At 49.5% G+C, this 9,498-nt stretch overlaps 24 non-coding genes across 24 annotated transcripts; all 24 read left to right on the top strand.

Moving 5' to 3' along the window:
• The first annotated feature begins 190 nt into the window (after positions 1–190).
• On the top strand, positions 191–264 carry TRNAI-AAU (transfer RNA isoleucine (anticodon AAU)). Its single transcript has one exon. It is a non-coding gene; the product is annotated as a tRNA-Ile (tRNA).
• Positions 265–1,249: 985 nt separating this feature from the next.
• On the top strand, positions 1,250–1,324 carry TRNAI-AAU (transfer RNA isoleucine (anticodon AAU)). The gene has a single exon. It is a non-coding gene; the product is annotated as a tRNA-Ile (tRNA).
• A 137-nt stretch (positions 1,325–1,461) lies between these two features.
• TRNAI-AAU (transfer RNA isoleucine (anticodon AAU)) lies at positions 1,462–1,535 on the top strand. The gene has a single exon. It is a non-coding gene; the product is annotated as a tRNA-Ile (tRNA).
• A 348-nt stretch (positions 1,536–1,883) lies between these two features.
• Positions 1,884–1,957, top strand: TRNAI-AAU (transfer RNA isoleucine (anticodon AAU)). Its single transcript has one exon. It is a non-coding gene; the product is annotated as a tRNA-Ile (tRNA).
• Positions 1,958–2,096: 139 nt separating this feature from the next.
• TRNAI-AAU (transfer RNA isoleucine (anticodon AAU)) lies at positions 2,097–2,171 on the top strand. The gene has a single exon. It is a non-coding gene; the product is annotated as a tRNA-Ile (tRNA).
• A 137-nt stretch (positions 2,172–2,308) lies between these two features.
• On the top strand, positions 2,309–2,382 carry TRNAI-AAU (transfer RNA isoleucine (anticodon AAU)). Its single transcript has one exon. It is a non-coding gene; the product is annotated as a tRNA-Ile (tRNA).
• A 137-nt stretch (positions 2,383–2,519) lies between these two features.
• TRNAI-AAU (transfer RNA isoleucine (anticodon AAU)) lies at positions 2,520–2,594 on the top strand. Its single transcript has one exon. It is a non-coding gene; the product is annotated as a tRNA-Ile (tRNA).
• Positions 2,595–3,791: 1,197 nt separating this feature from the next.
• On the top strand, positions 3,792–3,865 carry TRNAV-AAC (transfer RNA valine (anticodon AAC)). Its single transcript has one exon. It is a non-coding gene; the product is annotated as a tRNA-Val (tRNA).
• Positions 3,866–4,214: 349 nt separating this feature from the next.
• Positions 4,215–4,288, top strand: TRNAI-AAU (transfer RNA isoleucine (anticodon AAU)). The gene has a single exon. It is a non-coding gene; the product is annotated as a tRNA-Ile (tRNA).
• Positions 4,289–4,633: 345 nt separating this feature from the next.
• Positions 4,634–4,708, top strand: TRNAI-AAU (transfer RNA isoleucine (anticodon AAU)). The gene has a single exon. It is a non-coding gene; the product is annotated as a tRNA-Ile (tRNA).
• A 985-nt stretch (positions 4,709–5,693) lies between these two features.
• Positions 5,694–5,768, top strand: TRNAI-AAU (transfer RNA isoleucine (anticodon AAU)). Its single transcript has one exon. It is a non-coding gene; the product is annotated as a tRNA-Ile (tRNA).
• Positions 5,769–6,325: 557 nt separating this feature from the next.
• On the top strand, positions 6,326–6,400 carry TRNAI-AAU (transfer RNA isoleucine (anticodon AAU)). Its single transcript has one exon. It is a non-coding gene; the product is annotated as a tRNA-Ile (tRNA).
• Positions 6,401–6,536: 136 nt separating this feature from the next.
• Positions 6,537–6,611, top strand: TRNAI-AAU (transfer RNA isoleucine (anticodon AAU)). The gene has a single exon. It is a non-coding gene; the product is annotated as a tRNA-Ile (tRNA).
• A 137-nt stretch (positions 6,612–6,748) lies between these two features.
• Positions 6,749–6,822, top strand: TRNAI-AAU (transfer RNA isoleucine (anticodon AAU)). Its single transcript has one exon. It is a non-coding gene; the product is annotated as a tRNA-Ile (tRNA).
• A 139-nt stretch (positions 6,823–6,961) lies between these two features.
• TRNAI-AAU (transfer RNA isoleucine (anticodon AAU)) lies at positions 6,962–7,036 on the top strand. The gene has a single exon. It is a non-coding gene; the product is annotated as a tRNA-Ile (tRNA).
• A 137-nt stretch (positions 7,037–7,173) lies between these two features.
• On the top strand, positions 7,174–7,247 carry TRNAI-AAU (transfer RNA isoleucine (anticodon AAU)). Its single transcript has one exon. It is a non-coding gene; the product is annotated as a tRNA-Ile (tRNA).
• A 349-nt stretch (positions 7,248–7,596) lies between these two features.
• On the top strand, positions 7,597–7,670 carry TRNAI-AAU (transfer RNA isoleucine (anticodon AAU)). Its single transcript has one exon. It is a non-coding gene; the product is annotated as a tRNA-Ile (tRNA).
• A 137-nt stretch (positions 7,671–7,807) lies between these two features.
• Positions 7,808–7,882, top strand: TRNAI-AAU (transfer RNA isoleucine (anticodon AAU)). Its single transcript has one exon. It is a non-coding gene; the product is annotated as a tRNA-Ile (tRNA).
• A 137-nt stretch (positions 7,883–8,019) lies between these two features.
• Positions 8,020–8,093, top strand: TRNAI-AAU (transfer RNA isoleucine (anticodon AAU)). Its single transcript has one exon. It is a non-coding gene; the product is annotated as a tRNA-Ile (tRNA).
• A 139-nt stretch (positions 8,094–8,232) lies between these two features.
• Positions 8,233–8,307, top strand: TRNAI-AAU (transfer RNA isoleucine (anticodon AAU)). Its single transcript has one exon. It is a non-coding gene; the product is annotated as a tRNA-Ile (tRNA).
• Positions 8,308–8,444: 137 nt separating this feature from the next.
• On the top strand, positions 8,445–8,518 carry TRNAI-AAU (transfer RNA isoleucine (anticodon AAU)). The gene has a single exon. It is a non-coding gene; the product is annotated as a tRNA-Ile (tRNA).
• Positions 8,519–8,655: 137 nt separating this feature from the next.
• TRNAI-AAU (transfer RNA isoleucine (anticodon AAU)) lies at positions 8,656–8,730 on the top strand. The gene has a single exon. It is a non-coding gene; the product is annotated as a tRNA-Ile (tRNA).
• Positions 8,731–8,867: 137 nt separating this feature from the next.
• Positions 8,868–8,941, top strand: TRNAI-AAU (transfer RNA isoleucine (anticodon AAU)). The gene has a single exon. It is a non-coding gene; the product is annotated as a tRNA-Ile (tRNA).
• A 137-nt stretch (positions 8,942–9,078) lies between these two features.
• TRNAI-AAU (transfer RNA isoleucine (anticodon AAU)) lies at positions 9,079–9,153 on the top strand. Its single transcript has one exon. It is a non-coding gene; the product is annotated as a tRNA-Ile (tRNA).
• Positions 9,154–9,498: the final 345 nt, after the last annotated feature.

The raw sequence follows: 9,498 nt of genomic DNA on the forward strand, positions 1-9,498 counted from the left end.
GAGCGTCCGTGCTGATAACGCGAAGGTCGTAAGTTCGACCACTGCGAAGGCCAGTACTTTTTATTGTGTTCTACTGCCCGTCAGCTGGTGTCGGGTGTATAGCTAGTAAATTTAAAGACCAATTTATTCATGATGACCGAATGTGTACCGAAGGCGTATGCTCAATGTTAGAAGCCACACTCGCTACTCCGGCATGCTAGCTCAGTCGGTTTGAGCATCGTGCTAATAACGCGAAGGTCGTAGGTTCGATCCCTGCGCAATCCAGTATTTTTTTATTATGTTCTACTGGCCGTCACCTGGTGTCGGGTGTGTAGCTAGACAATTTAAAGACCAATTTATTGATGATGACCGAATGTGTACCGAAGGCGTATGCCCAGTGTTAGAAGCCGGACTTGCTACTCCGGCCAGCTAGCTCAGTCGCTTAGAGCGTTCGTGCTAATAACGCGAAGGTCGTAGGTTCGATCGCTGCGCAGGCCAGTACTTTTTGTTGTGTTCTACTGCCCGTCAGCTGGTGTCGGGTGTGTAGCTAGACAATTTAAAGACCAATTTATGTATGATGACCGAATGTGTACCCAAGGCGTATGCCCAGTGTTAGAAGCCAGACTTGCCACTCCGGCCAGCTAGCTCAGTCGGTTAGAGCGTTCGTGCTAATAACGCGAAGGTCATAGGTTCAATCGCTGCGCAGGCCAGTATTTTTATTGTGTTCTACTTGCCGTCACCAGCTGTCGGGTGTGTAGCTAGACAATTTAAAGACCAATTTATTGATGATGACCGAATGTGTACCGAAGGCGTATGGCCAGTGTTAGAAGCCGGACTTGCTACTCCGGCCAGCTAGCTCAGTCGGTTAGAGCGTCGTGCTAATAACGCGAAGGTCGTAGGTTCGATCACTGCGCAATCCAGTAGTTTTTTTATTATGTTCTACTGGCCGTCACCTGGTGTCGGGTGTGTAGCTAGACAATTTAAAGACCAATTTATTGATGATGACCGAATGTGTACCCAAGGCGTATGCCCAGTGTTAGAAGCCGGACTTGCTACTCCGGCCAGCTAGCTGAGTCGGTTAGAGCGTTCGTGCTAATAACGCGAATGTCGTAGGTTCAATCGCTGCGCAGGCCAGTATCTTTATTGTGTTCTACTGGCCGTCACCTGGTGTCGGGTGTGTAGCTAGACAATTTAAAGACCAATTTATTAATGATGACCGAATGTGTACCGAAGGCGTATGCCCAGTGTTAGAAGCCGGACTTGCTACTCCGGCCAGCTAGCTCAGTCGGATAGAGCGCTCGTGCTAATAACGCGAAGGTCGTAGGTTCGATCGCTGCGCAGGCCAGTACTTTTTGTTGTGTTCTACTGGCCGTCTTGTGGTGTCGGGTGTATTGCTAGTAAATTTAAAGATCAATTTTTTGATGATGACCGAATATGCACCGAAGGCCTATGCCCAGTGTTAGAAGCCATACTCGCTACTCCGGCCTGCTAGCTCAGTCGGTTAGAGCGTCGTTCTAATAACGCGAAGGTCGTAGGTTCGATCCCTGCGCAAGCCAGTATTTTTTATTGTGTTCCACTGGCCGTCACCAGGTGTCGGGTGTGTAGCTAACAATTTAAAGACCAATTTATTGATGATGACCGAATGTGTACCGAAGGCGTATGCCCAGTGTTAGAAGCCGGACTTCCTACTCCAGCCAGCTAGCTCAGTCGGTTAGAGCATTCGTGCTAATAACGCGAAGGTCGTAGGTGCGATCCCTGCGCAGGCCAGTATTTTTTTATTGTGTTCTACTGGCCGTCACCTGGTGTCAGGTGTGTAGCTACACAATTCAAAGACCAATTTATGATGATGACCGAATGTGTACCGAAGGCGTATGCCCAGTGTTGGAAGCCGCACTCGCTACTCCGGCCTGCTAGCTCAGTCGGTTAGAGCGTCGTGCTAATAACGCGAAGGTCGTAGGTTCGATCCCTGCGCAGGCCAGTATTTTTTTTATTATGTTCTACTGGCCGTCGCCTGGTGTCGGGTGTGTAGCTAGACAATTTAAAGACCAATTTATTGATGATGACCGAATGTGTACCGAAGGCGTATGCCCAGTGTTAGAAGCCGGACTTCCTACTCCGGCCAGCTAGCTCAGTCGGTTAGAGCGTTCGTGCTAATAACGCGAAGGTTGTAGGTTCGATCGCTGCGCAGGCCAGTACTTTTTGTTGTGTTCTACTGGCCGTCACCTGGTGTCGGCTGTGTAGCTAGACAATTTAAAGACCAATTTATTGATGATGACCGAATGTGTACCGAAGATGTATTCCCAGTGTTAGAAGCCGCACTCGCTACTCCGGCCTGCTAGCTCAGTCGGTTAGAGCGTCGTGCTAATAACGCGAAGGTCGTAGGTTCGATCCCTGCGCAGGCCAGTATTTTTTATTGTGTTCTACTGGCCGTCACCTGGTGTCGGGTGTGTCGCTAGACAATTTAAAGACCAATTTATTAATGATGACCGAATGTGTACCGAAAGCGTATGCCCAGTGTTAGAAGCCAGACTTGCTACTCCGGCCAGCTAGCTCAGTCGGATAGAGCGCTCGTGCTAATAACGCGAAGGTCGTAGGTTCGATCGCTGCGCAGGCCAGTACTTTTTGTTGTGTTCTACTGGCCGTCTTCTGGTGTCGGGTGTATTGCTAGTAAATTGAAAGACCAATTTATTGATCATCACCGAATATGCACCGAAGGCGTATGCCCAGTGTTAGAAGCCACACTCGCTACTCCGGCCTGCTAGCTCAGTCGGTTAGAGCGTCGTTCTAATAACGCGAAGTTCGTAGGTACGATCCCTGCGCAAGCCAGTATTTTTTATTGTGTTCTACTGGCCGTCACCAGGTGTCGGGTGTGTAGCTAGACAATTTAAAGACAAATTTATGATGATGACCGAATGTGTACCGAAGGCTGGTATGCCCAGTGTTAGAAGCCGGACTTGCTACTCCGGCCAGCTAGCTCAGTCGGTTAGAGCGTCGTGGTAATAACGCGAAGGTCGTAGGTTCGATCACTGCGCAATCAAGTAGTTTTTTTATTATGTTCTACTGGCCGTCACCTGGTGTCGGGTGTGTAGCTAGACAATTTAGAGACCAATTTAATGATGATGACCGAATGTGTACCCAAGGCGTATGCCCAGTGTTAGACGCCGGACTTGCTACTCCGGCCAGCTAGCTGAGTCGGTTAGAGCGTTCGTGCTAATAACGCGAATGTCGTAGGTTCAATCGCTGCGCAGGCCAGTATCTTTATTGTGTTCTACTGGCCGTCACCAGCTGTCGGGTGTGTAGCTAGACAATTTAGAGACCAATTTATTGATGATGACCGAATGTGTACCGAAGGCGTATGCCCAGTGTTAGAAGCCGGACTTCCTACTCCAGCCAGCTAGCTCAGTCGGTTAGAGCATTCGTGCTAATAACGCGAAGGTCGTAAGTTCGACCACTGCGAAGGCCAGTACTTTTTATTGTGTTCTACTGGCCGTCACCAGCTGTCGGGTGTGTAGCTAGACAATTTAGAGACCAATTTATTGATGATGACCGAATGTGTACCGAAGGCGTATGGCCAGTGTTAGAAGCCGAACTTGCTACTCCGGCAAGCTAGCTCAGTCGGTTAGAGCGTCCGTGCTGATAACGCGAAGGTCGTAAGTTCGACCACTGCGCAGGCCAGTACTTTTTGTTGTGTTCTACTGGCCGTCACCTGGTGTCGGGTGTGTAGCTAGACATTTTAAAGACCGATTTATCGATGACAACCGAATGTGTACCGAAGGCGTATGCCCAGTGTTAGAAGCCGCACTCGCTACTCCGGCCTGCTAGCTCAGTCGGTTAGAGCGTCGTGCTAACAACGCGAAGGTCGTTGGTTCGATCCATGCGCAGGCCAGTATTTTTTATTGTGTTCTACTGGCCGTCACCTGGTGTCGGGAGTGTAGCTAGACAATTGAAAGACCGATTTATTGATGACAACCGAATGTGTACCCAAGGCGTATGCCCAGTGTTAGAAGCCGGACTTCCTACTCCGGCCAGCTAGCTAAGTCAGTTAGAGCGTTCGTGCTGATAACGCGAAGGTCGTAGGTTCGATCGCTGCGCAGGCCAGTACTTTTTGTTGTGTTCTACTGGCCGTCACCTGGTGTCGGCTGTGTAGCTAGACAATTTAAAGACCAATTTATTGATGATGACCGAATGTGTACCGAAGATGTATTCCCAGTGTTAGAAGCCGCACTCGCTACTCCGGCCTGCTAGCTCAGTCGGTTAGAGCGTCGTGCTAATAACGCGAAGGTCGTAGGTTCGATCGCTGCGCAGGCCAGTACTTTTTGTTGTTTTCTACTGGCCGTCTTCTGGTGTCGGGTGTATTGCTAGTAAATTTAAAGACCAATTTATTGATCATCACCGAATATGCACCGAAGGCGTATGCCCAGTGTTAGAAGCCACACTCGCTACTCCGGCCTGCTAGCTCAGTCGGTTAGAGCGTCGTTCGAATAACGCGAAGGTCGTAGGTTCGATCCCTGCGCAAGCCAGTATTTTTTATTGTGTTCTACTGGCCGTCACCTGGTGTCGGGTGTGTAGCTAGACAATTTAAAGACCAATTTATTAATGACCGAATGTGTACCGAAGGCGTATGCCCAGTGTTAGAAGCCAGACTTGCTACTCCGGCCAGCTAGCTCAGTCGGGTAGAGCGCTCGTGCTAATAACGCGAAGGTCGTAGGTTCGATCGCTGCGCAGGCCAGTACTTTTTGTTGTTTTCTACTGGCCGTCTTCTGGTGTCGGGTGTATTGCTAGTAAATTTAAAGACCAATTTATTGATCATCACCGAATATGCACCGAAGGCGTATGCCCAGTGTTAGAAGCCACACTCGCTACTCCGGCCTGCTAGCTCAGTCGGTTAGAGCGTCGTTCGAATAACGCGAAGGTCGTAGGTTCGATCCCTGCGCAAGCCAGTATTTTTTATTGTGTTCTACTGGCCGTCACCAGGTGTCGGGTGTGTAGCTAGACAATTTAAAGACAAATTTATGATGATGACCGAATGTGTACCGAAGGCTGGTATGTCCAGTGTTAGAAGCCGGACTTGCTACTCCGGCCAGCTAGCTCAGTCGGTTAGAGCGTCGTGCTAATAACGCGAAGGTCGTAGGTTCGATCACTGCGCAATCCAGTAGTTTTTTTATTATGTTCTACTGGCCGTCACCTGGTGTCGGGTGTGTAGCTAGACAATTTAAAGACCAATTTATTGATGATGACCGAATGTGTACCCAAGGCGTATGCCCAGTGTTAGAAGCCGGACTTGCTACTCCGGCCAGCTAGCTGAGTCGGTGTGAGCGTTCGTGCTAATAACGCGAATGTCGTAGGTTCAATCGCTGCGCAGGCCAGTATCTTTATTGTGTTCTACTGGCCGTCACCAGCTGTCGGGTGTGTAGCTAGACAATTTAAAGACCACTTTATTGATGATGACCGAATCTGTACCGAAGGTGTATGGCCAGTGTTAGAAGCCGAACTTGCTACTCCGGCAAGCTAGCTCAGTCGGTTAGAGCGTCCGTGCTGATAACGTGAAGGTCGTAAGTTCGACCACTGCGAAGGCCAGTACTTTTTATTGTGTTCTCCTGGCCGTCACCTGGTGTCGGGTGTGTAGCTAGACAATTTAAAGACCAATTTATTGATGATGACCGAATATGTACCGAAGGCGTATGGCCAGTGTTAGAAGCCGCACTCGCTACTCCGGCCTGCTAGCTCAGTCGGTTAGAGCGTTCGTGCTAATAACGCGAAGGTCGTAGGTTCGATCGCTGCGCAGGCCAGTACTTTTTGTTGTGTTCTACTGCCCGTCAGCTGGTGTCGGGTGTGTAGCTAGACAATTTAAAGACCAATTTATGTATGATGACCGAATGTGTACCCAAGGCGTATGCCCAGTGTTAGAAGCCGGACTTGCTACTCCGGCCAGCTAGCTCAGTCGGTTAGAGCGTTCGTGCTAATAACGCGAAGGTCATAGGTTCAATCGCTGCGCAGGCCAGTATTTTTATTGTGTTCTACTGGCCGTCACCAGCTGTCGGGTGTGTAGCTAGTAAATTCAAAGACCAATTTATTGATGATGACCGAATATGCACCGATGGCGTATGCCCAGTGTTAGAAGCCACACTCGCTACTCCGGCCTGCTAGCACAGTCGGTTAGAGCGTCGTTCTAAACGCGAAGGTCGTTGGTTCGATCCCTGCGAAGGCCAGTATTTTTTATTGTGTTCTACTGGCCGTCACCTGGTGTCGGGTGTGTAGCTAGACAATTTAAAGACCGATTTATTGATGACAACCGAATGTGTACCGAAGATGTACTCCCAGTGTTAGAAGCCACGCTCACTACTCCGGCCAGCTAGCTCAGTCGGTTAGAGCGTTCGTGCTAATAACGCGAAGGTCGTAGGTTCAATCGCTGCGCAGGCCAGTATTTTTATTGTGTTCTACTGGCCGTCACCAGCTGTCGGGTGTGTAGCTAGACAATTTAAAGACCAATTTATTGATGATGACCGAATGTGTACCGAAAGCGTATGCCAAGTGTTAGAAGCCAGACTTGCTACTCCGGCCAGCTAGCTCAGTCGGATAGAGCGCTCGTGCTAATAACGCGAAGGTCGTAGGTTCGATCGCTGCGCAGGCCAGTACTTTTTGTTGTGTTCTACTGGCCGTCTTCTGGTGTCGGGTGTATTGCTAGTAAATTTAAAGACCAATTTATTGATCATCACCGAATATGCACCGAAGGCGTATGCCCAGTGTTAGAAGCCGCGCTCGCTACTCCGGCCTGCTAGCTCAGTCGGTTAGAGCGTCGTGCTAATAACGCGAAGGTCGTAGGTTCGATCCCTGCACAGGCAAGTATTTTTTTTATTATGTTCTACTGGCCGTCACCTGGTGTCGGGTGTGTAGCTAGACAATTTAAAGACCAATTTATTGATGATGACCGAATGGGTACCGAAGGCGTATGCCCAGTGTTAGAAGCCGGACTTCCTACTCCGGCCAGCTAGCTCAGTCGGTTAGAGCGTTCGTGCTAATAACGCGAAGGTCGTAGGTTCGATCGCTGCGCAGGCCAGTACTTTTTGTTGTGTTCTACTGGCCGTCACCTGGTGTCGGGTGTGTAGCTAGACAACTTAAAGACCGATTTATTGATGACAACCGAATGTGTACCGAAGATGTATTCCCAGTGTTAGAAGCCGCACTCGCTACTCCGGCCTGCTAGCTCAGTCGGTTAGAGCGTCGTGCCAATAACGCGAAGGTCGTTGGTTCGATCCCTGCGCAGGCCAGTATTTTTTATTGTGTTCTACTGGCCGTCACCTGGTGTCGGGTGTGTTGCTAGACAATTGAAAGACCGATTTATTGATGACAACCGAATGTGTACCGAAGTTGTACTCCCAGTGTTAGAAGCCGGACTTCCTACTCCGGCCAGCTAGCTAAGTCAGTTAGAGCGTTCGTGCTGATAACGCGAAGGTCGTAGGTTCGATCGCTGCGCAGGCCAGTACTTTTTGTTGTGTTCTACTGGCCGTCACCTGGTGTCGGCTGTGTAGCTAGACAATTTAAAGATCAATTTATTGATGATGACCGAATGTGTACCGAAGATGTATTCCCAGTGTTAGAAGCCGCACTCGCTACTCCGGCCTGCTAGCTCAGTCGGTTAGAGCGTCGTGCTAATAACGCGAAGGTCGTAGGTTCGATCCCTGCGCAGGCCAGTATTTTTTATTGTGTTCTACTGGCCGTCACCTGGTGTCGGGTGTGTAGCTAGACAATTTAAAGACCAATTTATTAATGATGACCAAATGTGTACCGAAGGCGTATGCCCAGTGTTAGAAGCCAGACTTGCTACTCCGGCCAGCTAGCTCAGTCGGATAGAGCGCTCGTGCTAATAACGCGAAGGTCGTAGGTTCGATCGCTGCGCAGGCCAGTACTTTTTGTTGTGTTCTACTGGCCGTCTTCAGGTGTCGGGTGTATTGCTAGTAAATTTAAAGACCAATTTATTGATCATCACCGAATATGCACCGAAGGCGTATGCTCAGTGTTAGAAGCCACACTCGCTACTCCGGCCTGCTAGCTCAGTCGGATAGAGCGTCGTTCTAATAACGCGAAAGTCGTAGGTTCGATCCCTGCGCAAGCCAGTATTTTTTTATTGTGTTCTACTGGCCGTCACCAGGTGTCGGGTGTGTAGCTAGACAATTTAAAGACAATTTTATGATGATGACCGAATGTGTACCGAAGGCTGGTATGCCCAGTGTTAGAAGCCGGACTTGCTACTCCGGCCAGCTAGCTCAGTCGGTTAGAGCGTTCGTGCTAATAACGCGAAGGTCGTAGGTTCGATCGCTGCGCAGGCCAGTACTTTTTGTTGTGTTCTACTGGCCGTCACCTGGTGTCGGGTATGTAGCTAGACAATTTAAAGACCGATTTATTGATGACAACCGAATGTGTACCGAAGATGTATTCCCAGTGTTAGAAGCCGCACTCGCTACTCCGGCCTGCTAGCTCAGTCGGTTCGAGCGTCGTGCTAATAACGCGAAGGTCGTTGGTTCGAACCCTGCGCAGGCCAGTATTTTTTATTGTGTTCTACTGGCCGTCACTTGGTGTCGGGTGTGTAGCTAGACAATTTAAAGACCGATTTATTGATGACAACCGAATGTGTACCGAAGATGTATTCCCAGTGTTAGAAGCCGCACTCGCTACTTCGGCCAGCTAGCTCAGTCGGTTAGAGCGTTCGTGCTAATAACGCGAAGGTCGTAGGTTCGATCGCTGCGCAGGCCAGTACTTTTTGTTGTGTTCTACTGGCCGTCACCTGGTATCGGGTGTGTAGCTAGACAATTTAAAGACCGATTTATTGATGACAACCGAATGTGTACCGAAGATGTATTCCCAGTGTTAGAAGCCGCACTCGCTACTCCGGCCTGCTAGCTCAGGCGGTTAGAGCGTCGTGCTAATAACGCGAAGGTCGTTAGTTCGATCCCTGCGCAGGCCAGTATTTTTTATTGTGTTCTACTGGCCATCACCTGGTGTCGGGTGTGTAGCTAGACAATTTAAAGATCGATTTATTGATGACAACCGAATGTGTACCGAAGATGTACTCCCAGTGTTAGAAGCCACGCTTACTACTCCGGCCAGCTAGCTCAGTCGGTTAGAGCGTTCGTGCTAATAACGCGAAGGTCGTAGGTTCAATCGCTGCGCAGGCCAGTATTTTTATTGTGTTCTACTGGCCGTCACCAGCTGTCGGGTGTGTAGCTAGACAATTTAGAGACCAATTTATTGATGATGACCGAATGTGTACCGAAGGCGTATGCCCAGTGTTAGAAGCCGGACTTCCTACTCCAGCGAGCTAGCTCAGTCGGTTAGAGCATTCGTGCTAATAACGCGAAGGTCGTAGGTGCGATCCCTGCGCAGGCCAGTATTTTTTTATTGTGTTCTACTGGCCGTTACCTGGTGTCAGGTGTGTAGCTAGTAAATTTAAAGACCAATTTATTGATCATCACCGAATATGCACTGAAGGCGTATGCCCAGTGTTAGAAGCCACACTCGCTA

This window comes from Rhipicephalus microplus, chromosome X, assembly GCF_043290135.1.
Source record: "Rhipicephalus microplus isolate Deutch F79 chromosome X, USDA_Rmic, whole genome shotgun sequence".
Classification (NCBI taxonomy): domain Eukaryota; kingdom Metazoa; phylum Arthropoda; class Arachnida; order Ixodida; family Ixodidae; genus Rhipicephalus; species Rhipicephalus microplus.